Source organism: Protobothrops mucrosquamatus, unplaced genomic scaffold (assembly GCF_001527695.2).
Source record: "Protobothrops mucrosquamatus isolate PMUCROS unplaced genomic scaffold, P.Mucros_1.0 scaffold3796, whole genome shotgun sequence".
NCBI lineage: Eukaryota > Metazoa > Chordata > Lepidosauria > Squamata > Viperidae > Protobothrops > Protobothrops mucrosquamatus.
In genome coordinates this window covers 141,723-151,299 of record NW_015389749.1, presented here as the reverse complement: position 1 = coordinate 151,299, position 9,577 = coordinate 141,723, and positions in this window count along the sequence as shown.

Genomic DNA, 9,577 nt, shown 5'->3' with positions numbered 1-9,577 from the left:
ACCCAACTGCCTGAGTATCCAAAACTGGGCATCTTCGCTGCAGAGAATCTAGCCTGAGTAGCCTGGCTTTTAACTTCTGCACCACCGATCCTAAACTGTTTTTTTAAAACTCTCCCTTCCAATGGGGACGCCAGCACATCCCTTTCTGGAAGGGACCTCCCTTCTCTGGTCTCAAACAGGCTTGTTCTGGGCCAACAAACAACCGGGACGGCAGCTTTATTTCGCCAAGACACGAGAGCTTGCGCCTCGGAATAAGTATGCAGATGCCGTCTTGGCGGTGGCTGTTTTTTTCTGAAACGGTTCCCCGGTTTATAAGGACAGATGCTCAAGGAATCCAAAATAAGCCTCCACTGGTTCATCTCTATGTGAAACGGCAAGAAGCAGATGAGTCATCAGCCAAAATAAAGTAAAATAAAATAAAATAAAATCATTGCTGGACCAGGAAGGAGGGAGGATGGAGCCCAGGACATGTTTGGCACGTAGGAAAGGGGGGCTCCAAATCACCTCCCGGCAGATCCAGCTTGAGAGATTTCAGGGGGCAGCTATGACACACACACACCCCAAAAAAGCACTTTGCAACCTTGACATCTTTGCCAGGGCTTCAGCCTTCTGTTTCTAAGCTCCCCGTTAAACAGCCTCTTTGCTGCAGGACAAACAGCTGCATAGGGAGCCTTGCTTGCTCTGGGTACCAATTGCGATCTTGCGAGAGGCATCGTGTGGCCAAATTCCCTTCCAACGAGCATATGTTACGGCCAGACCTGGCATCTGTATTTATATCTATTAATATGCATGCCTCTTTGCATTTTATAGCCCTTTGCTTTTTCTGCAGGGCATCTGGGCTCACCAGGCTGCCTTATATTATGATTATTTTTAATTTTAAGCCATTTTTTTCCCCCCTCATTGGCTGGTGGTTTCGTAGTCTGTGTTTGGATCGCCGCTAGCCGCCTCCAGTCTTTGCTTAAGGGGAATGGTTGGAAATTAAGCAAGTCAATTAAAAATCAATAAAGGAGGGGAGGGGAAGGGAAGGGGAGGGGAGGGGAGGGGAGGGGAAGGAAAGGAAAGGAAAGGAAAGGAAAGGAAAGGAAGGGAAAGGAAAGGAAAGGAAGGGAAAGGAAAGGAAAGGAAAGGAAAGGAAAGGAAAGGAAAGGAAAGGAAAGGAAAGGAAAGGAAAGTGGGAGGGAAGGGAAGGGAAGGAAGAAAAATGGGAGGAAAGGAAGAAAAGTGGGAGGGAAGGGAAGGGAAGGAAGAAAAATAGGAGGAAAGGAAAGGAAAGGAAGAAAAATGGGAGGAAAGGAAAGGAAAGGAAAGGAAAGGAAGAAAAGTGAAAGGGAAGGGAAGGAAAGGAAAGGAAAGGAAGAAAAATGGGAGGAAAGGAAAGGCCAACTTCCCATTCCTGCTTTCCAAAGATTATTCAAATTCTTTTTAAATATAAAAAGAGGGAGATGGGTCCTGGAAGACTTTCTTATGAGACCTACATGAGGAAACAATTAACTTTTCAAGATGTTAGCATGGAGTCCAAAGCATAACCCTGTACTGTAGGTGCCAGACAGTTAAACCTTTCTCTGGATGAATGCATGTGATTGTAAAACTATAGGTAATCCTCAATTTATGGCCACAACTGAACCCATGTTAAATGAGTAACACGGTTGTTAAGTGAATCTGGCTTCTTCATTGACTTTGCTTGACAGAAAGTCACAGAAGGGGATCACGTGACCCCGGGACGCTGCGACCGTCATAAATAGGAGTCAGTTGACAAGTGTCTGAATTTTGATCTCCTGACCATGGGGATGCTGCAACAGCCGTAAGGGTGAAAAACGGTCATAAGTCCCTTTTTTTCAGCGCTGTTGTAACTTCGAACAGTCGCTAAATGAACTGTTGTAAGTCGAGGACCACCTATACTTTTCTTTGATGAGGATATGCAAAGAAGTGGCCACTAACTTTTTCTAAGGCTTTTTGTTTTCAATTTCCCAGTCCTGAGATCTCCTGGTGGTGTCACATCCAAAGAGGAATCAAGCAAGATTGTCCTTGCTTAAATTCTAAGTCCAGATCAGATCAGCCAGTGCTGCCCCCTGCTGGCCTTCTACTAATAAGCCAACTTTGGATGAGTTGGCATTGATATGCCTTCTTGCTAATTATATTTCCTTCAATTCTCTGAATTATTCTGTCTGGAATGTGAATTAAAAAGAAGGATCAGCTCAGGATGTTCACAGGCTTCTCATCAAGTATTTATCTTGTGTTCATCTCCAGTTTAATTTAATTCAATCCTTATATTGGTCTGCTGGCTAGCTCATTTTTATTTTACCTTTTTTTTTTTTTACTATTAGTTAGCCTTTCATTCAGCAGATTGTTGAAAGAATGCTCATTTCATTTATCTTCCTTTTTAGAGCATCCTTTTTTATTTGCATGAAATAAAAAGTGAGGAATGAAAGGGACAAGGGAGGGGGATGGAGTTGATAGAAAAGAAGGAAGCCCTAATTTGGCATTTTCACCGCAAAAAGATGGTGGCCTATTAATTCTTACGCTAAATATTTAATGAAGCCAAATCTTTTCTGAAAAGGGGCACCTGCTCTTCTTAAGTACCTGCCATGTTTCTATGAAAACCAAGACCTGAACATTTTGTGCCAAGCATCTTACTAATCAACACACACACAAACACACACACACACACACAATATGTAAATCAATTCATCTCTGCAAAAATGCTGCCTCACTACTAACAAGGCTTTTGTTAATGTCCCTTTATTACAATAATTATCACTGTCTCTATATTTCAGTGCCCTCTTTCTTCTTCTTCTTCTTCTTCTTCTTCTTCTTCTTCTTCTTCTTCTTCTTCTTCTTCTTCTTCTTCTTCTTCTTCTTCTTTCCTCCTCTTGTCCTTCTCTTCCTCCTTCTTCTCTTCCCCCTTCCTCCTCTTCCTCTCCTCCTCTCCTCCTCCTCCTCCTTCTTCTTTCCTCCCTCCTTCTTCTCTTCCCCCTTTCTTCTTTCTCCTCCTCCTCCTTCTTCTTCTTTCCTCCTCCTGTCCTTCTCTTCCTCCTTCTTCTCTTCCCACTTTCTTCTTCCTCCTCCTCCTCTCCTCCTCCTTCTTCTTTCCTCCTCCTCTTCCTCCTTCTTCTCTTCCCCTTCTTCCTCCTCCTCCTCTCCTCCTCTCCCTCTCCTCCTCCTCCTCTTCCTCCTCTTCTCCTCCTCCTCCTTCTTCTTCTTCCCTCCTCCTGTCCTTCTCTTCCTCCTTCTTCTCTTCCCACTTTCTTCTTCCTCCTCCTCCTCCTCTCCTCCTCTTCCTGTTCTTCTCCTCCTCCTCTCCTCCTCCTCCTCCACCTTCTCTTTCTCCTCTTTCTCCTCTTTCTCCTCCTCCTCCTCCTCTTCTTCTCCTCCTGCTGTCCCTCCTTCTTCTCTTCCCCCTTTCTTCCTCCTCCTCTCCTCCTCTACCTATCCTTCTCCTCCTCCTCCTCTTCCTCCTTTCCTCCTCCTCCTCCTGTCCTTCTTCTCTTCCTCCTCCTTCTCCCCCTCTTTCTTCCTCCTCCTCCTCTCCTTTTCCTCCTCCCCCTTTCTTCCTCCCCCTCCTTCCTCTTCCTTTTTTTAGAAATGTCACCCAAACTATCCAATTACATAATTATGTATCTGATTCTTAAAACTAGTCTTTGCATCGGCCGAATTGGACTGGCAAAAAAAAATTACAACATAATAAAGGTAAAAAAAAAAATCCCTCATCACATTTGGATTAAGCAACGATCTAGAAATGATTAAAATAACGTGTGTTCTTTTTTAATTTAATTTTTTTTATTTTTAAAAAAATTCATTCGGATAAAAGATACATAGGAACGGATATAGTGCAAGAGCCATGAAAGGAAAAAGAAAAATTTGCAGTAGAGAAATGAAGAAAGTGTAGAAAGAAGGGACGTCTTCAGAGAAAAGTTTAAAAAAGCCAACATGGTGCCTAGATTGTTTACCTGAAGCCCCGCCCATTTTTAATGCAACACCTATTAAAAAAAAGGGGGATGGTGCTTCACACTCATTGCCATGGCAACCATCTTGATTTTTTTTTTTACCGTTCCCAAAAGATAACACTGGTATCTTACACAAGCATACAGGTAGTTCTCAACTTTGGACCGCAACTGAGTGCAAAATTGCTGTTCCTAAGCAAGACAATTGTTATGTCAATTGTGCCCCGTTTACAACCCTTCTTGCCACAGTTGTTAAGTGGATCACTGCACTTGTTAAATTAGTAACACAGTTGTTAAGTGAGTCCAGCTTCCCCATTGACTTTGCTTGTCAGAAGGTCGCAAAAAGTAATCACGTGATCCTGGGACATGCAACCGTCATAAATACGAGCCAGTTACAAAGGGTCCGAATTTTGATCACATGACCAGGGGGTTGCAGCAGCCGTTGTAATTGTGAGGATTGGTTGTAAGTCACTTTTTTTTACTGTGTTGTAACTTTGAATGGTCACTAAACAAACGGCTGTTAAGTTGAGGATGAATTGTACTAGGACTAAAGCAGGAGTAGGCAACCTTGGCTCTTTTATGACTGGTGGACTTCAACTCCCAGAATTCCTGAGCCAGCATGGGGGACCTATGGCCCCTTCATGACTCGTGGACTTCAACTCCCAGAATTCCTGAGCCAGCATGGCTCGGCTTGGAAACCTCTCCCTTTCCCCTCAGCGTGGCCGGCTCAGGAATTCTGGGAGTTGGAGTCCACGAGTCATAAAAGAGCCAAGGTTGCCTACCCCTGGACTAAAGCCAAACACAGCTCAACTTTAACAACATATAATTTGAAAGAACATATATAAAACCAACAAAGCCAATTAGTGTTTTTTGGGTGAAGCTGAATTAACATCTGAAATAATTTTTGTGCCAATTAAAATGGGTGCCGCCTTTAGAGAAAAATATTACACTCGGAACTGTGTTTTGCCATCAATTAGCTGAACGACCAATTTCTTTCTAAAAAAGACACAGAAGTATCCGGGCGATGAAAAATAACGATTTCCGTTGGATTAATGATCGTTTTAACTGTGTAGAAAAGTGACACGTAATGCCTGGCATTAAAATTACTGTACAAACATTTCAATTCTTTATTCCTGCCTCCTTCTAATTTGTGGAGGGTAAACAGCTATTATAAACAGCCAATTACAAACATCTATTATAGGCGTATAATGTGGTACTTAATATTTAAATTCCTACAGTGCTACCACGGGTTTTTGAGCTGCCAGCCCATATCTAGGCATCACGTTAATATCGTTCAGCGCTGCACAATTTGGCCAAGGACGCTTCTAATGTGGAATCTTCGTACAACCATGATAAAAAAAATCATTATCTGAAACTGTTGATTGATTTTAAGTAAGCTTTTTACGTTCTATCAAGTTCTCCCATAAACAGTTTGAGCTGCCAAAGTCAAAACGCGAGTATAATTGAACATTAGATTAAAGAGAGCAGGTTTCTAGCATTGGGCATATATATATATTATATACATAATTGTATATGTATATTTATGTTTTAATTATACCGGTATATATGAATAGACGTATTTTTATGACTGTAAATTGCCAAGAGTTATGGTAAGACGGGCAGCCAATAAATAAATAAATAAATAAATAAATAAATAAATAAATAAATAAATAAATAAATAAATAAATAAATAAATAAATAAATAAATAGCAGCAGCAAATCATTTCCGAAAAGTTTCCTAAGAAAATTGTAGAGACTCATCCAGGCAGTTACCAGGAGTCAAGAGTGATTGGAAGGCACAATAGATTCTATTCTACTCTACTCTACTCTACTCTACTCTACTCTACTCTACTCTACTCTACTCTACTCTACTCTACTCTACTCTACTCTACTCTACTCTACTCTACTCTACTCTACAATCTGTCTATTCTATTCTATTCTATTCTATTCTATTCTATTCTATTCTATTCTGTTGTGTTTTCTATTCTGTTCTGTTTTATTCTGTTCTACTCTGTTCTATATCCTACCCTACCCTACCCTACCCTACCCTACCCTATCCTATCCTATCCTATCCTATCCTATCCTATCCTATCCTATTCATTTTTTATGCAGTACTGCAGGCTAATTCTGCCCACAGCCAGCAATTCGATTCTGGCGGGCTTAAGGTTGACTGAGCCTTCCATCCTTCTGACGTTGGTAAAATGAAGACCCATATTGTTGTTGGGGGCAATATGTAAGTTGTTAAGTTGTCCTTTGTAGCAGTCCCTCAAATATTGGAACACTGCTGTCATGTCACCAATTGAAATCAGTCTGTCGCTGTCAGCTGATGGATGTTGCAGTGTTTTAGGAAGAACTTGAGAGAGGGGTTTTTTCTGGCCAAGGATGGGTCAACTGAGTGCTTGGTCTCAGCTCAATATGGACATTCGGAAATCTAATGAAGAAATAAATGAACGTTCTGTATCATTGGTTGACATTTACAAAACTAATAAAGAAATAAATGGACATTCTGTACTATTGATTTCTTCATCAAATGTTTTACCCATCTTAATTGCGATGCTTTTTGGTGGCTGGGCATAATTAAACCTACACCGTAAAAGAGTATGATTAAAATAAAATGGAATTCAAAACACTGACCCTTAAATAAACCAACAGAACAGTCTCAAATTTTATGACTTAGAATTGACAAATTGTGAAAACAAAGAAGCAAAGCTTTGGATCCATATACCAGGAATCAGAACAGCCAGTTTGGTCCAGCGGTGAAGGAACGAGGGTGGAAACAGAAGACAATCAGTTCTAGTCCCGCCTTAGGCACAAAAGCCAAATGGGTGACTTTGGCCCAATCACCAGGAAATTAGGAGTTCTAGTCCTGCCTTAGGCACGAAAGCTGCTGTGTGACTTTGGGCCAATCACCAGGAGATTAGGAGTTCTAGTCCGGCCTTAGGCATGAAAACCCAATGGGTGACTTTGGGCCAATCATCAGGACACTGAAAGTTCTAGTTCTGCCTTAGGCATAAAAACCCAATGGGTGACTTTGGGCCAATCACCAGGACACTGAGAGTTCTAGTTCTGCTTAGGCATGAAAACCCAATGGTGACTTTGGGCCAATCACCAGGAGACGGTGAATTCTAGTCCTGCCTTAGGCATGAAAACCCAATGGGTGACTTTGGGCCAATCATCAGGACACTGAAAGTTCTAGTCCTGCCTTAGGCATAAAAACCCCATGGGTGACTTTGGGTCAATCACCAGGACACTGAGAGTTCTAGTTCTGCCTTAGGCATAAAAACCCAATGGGTGACTTTGAGCCAATCACCAGGAGACAGTGAGTTCTAGTCCTGCCTTAAGCATGAAAATCCACTGAGGTGACTTTAAGTGACTGTCCAATCTCTTCTTAAAAACCTCCAGTGTTGGAGCACCCTTTGGGTCAATCACCAGGAGTCCGTGAGTTCTAGTCACACCTTAGGTATGAAAAACCAATGGGTCACTTTGGGCCTCGCTCCATTAGTCCAGCCCACCTCACAGGGTTGTTGTTGAGGGGAAAAATAGGACAAGGATGGAGCATTCGGTGTGCCCGCCACCTAGAGTTACATATAAAGTAACAAAAGCGGGATAAAAATCTAACGCAGAAATAAGAAATTAAGAGAAGCCCCATTGGTTTGGTTCAAGAACCTTCTTAAATTTCCATTTTGCTTCTCACAGGGGCCATATTGCATGCCTTTATGATCTTCTCCAAAGGGGGGCTGAGTTAGCCCACTCCCACCTCCTACCACCGTTCCTCTGCATTTGATATTTCAGTGCCAGCTTCCTTCAACCTTGAAGCAATGCTAAATCCTCAAATAGCTTCCAACCAGCCTGCCCTCCTAGCCTCTTTAAAAGCCATGCCAATTAGCGGCTGTTTCTCCTTCTGGTGACATTGAATCCCAGGGGTTAATCACATTCAGCATTCAGCATGGAGAACAGATCTTCTCTTGTCTGTTTGCCATCTCCTTCCCATCAATTGCATTGGATGGCCTTCGTTCTATTACAGAGAGAAGAAGATCTTTCCCTGTCCACTTTTTGTAGACTTCTTCCAGGATGTTATACCAGGGGGTCTTCCAACTTGGCAACTTTAAGACTTGTGGACTTCAACTCCCAGAATTCCTCAGCCAGCCCTGGCTGAGTTGAAGTCCACAAGTCTTAAAGTTGCCAAGTTGGAATGAGGTAGATGAGAAATGTCATAGGAAAATGTTTTTTAAGATGTTTGTGTTATATCAATAAGAGTAATACTGTATTGTGCTTAATTATGCTTAAAATCCAAGTAACCTGTGTGCCAATTCTAAAGAAACAGCCTTTTACAAGAAGTGCCAACTGAAAGTCACAGATGGTGTAAGATATTACCCGCCTAGGGCGGTGGGGCAAGATAAGCCTTCTGTATGAACTTCTTCTTTTCTTCTGTGTGGTCTCTAGACACGAACTTCTCCGTTTTAGTGTGTCAAAGGTAGATAAGAGTCACCCCGCATGTAAGGCGTGGGTGGCCGTCTGTATAAGAATAACTCCCTGGGAGTAGCCCGGGGTTCAGAATCTGTCATGCTAATGCTTCTGAACCATTGTGCACAAATAAACCTGTCTTCTCCAAGCCCTTCGTGGTCTTGTCTTCTGATGTAAGTATCGTGGTTTATTCCACAACAGGAAGACCCCTGTGTTATACGCTTCAGTTAAAAGAGAAAGGAAAGTAACATGGCCCATAAAACTAAGAATACCAAGAGGGATGAGAAAGCAACGTCACGGGGGATTTAACTTCTCAGATGAACGGACTGCCATGGAAAAAAAAATAAGGTTTTAGTGAATATCTAAGTGGGGATGTTGGAAGGATAGGTGGGGCTGGTTGGGAGAAGGAGAACTCAGGAAAGCAGCATAGGTTTTTTCCCCTCACCAATTTGTCAAATTCAGAGGAGACAGAATGAACAAAGAGAAGCCAATGGAATAAGGCAAAAATAAAATAGAGAACTCGAAGCAGCGTTACTGGAGAGACGCTGCGAAACTATTCTGTCCAATTAGATTCAATTCAATTCATTCCGCTGTTTTTTCTCCTGCTCTTTTCAAGTATGAGAAAAAAAGCAATTTTCTTATGCGTTCCGTACAACCCAACGCGAAACCAAAACTATGATATTTTGCAGATGGCCTGACTGTTTTTCTACCACCTACTGAAGAAAAAACTATGGAGACTTTAAGAAGACCCAAAGCTGGGTGCTTCTCCTATTCCTCTTGCAGACCAATGGGATTTTTCTATTTTTTCCCCCCTAAGATGCAGCTCCTTTTTTTGGTAAATCTGATCACACTTGCGCTAAAATAACATCATCAAGCCATCAAGGTAGATAGATTTGATAAAGCAGAATTCTTTAAATCTAATGCCCAAAGTCCAAGGGAACTTAAGTAAAAACTGACAGAATAAAGTACAGGAGAAGGAAGGAAGGAAGGAAGGAAGGAAGGAAGGAAGGAAGGAAGGAAGGAAGGAAGGAAGGAAGACAAAAAAAATATCTAAGGCTGCTTCACAATGCAGAAATTACTTTTTTCACCCATGCATAATTAATGGAAAGAAATGACTTTCACAAGCTGTGGTACAACCATTATCTTTTCATGGCTTTAAAAAAAGATTTCAT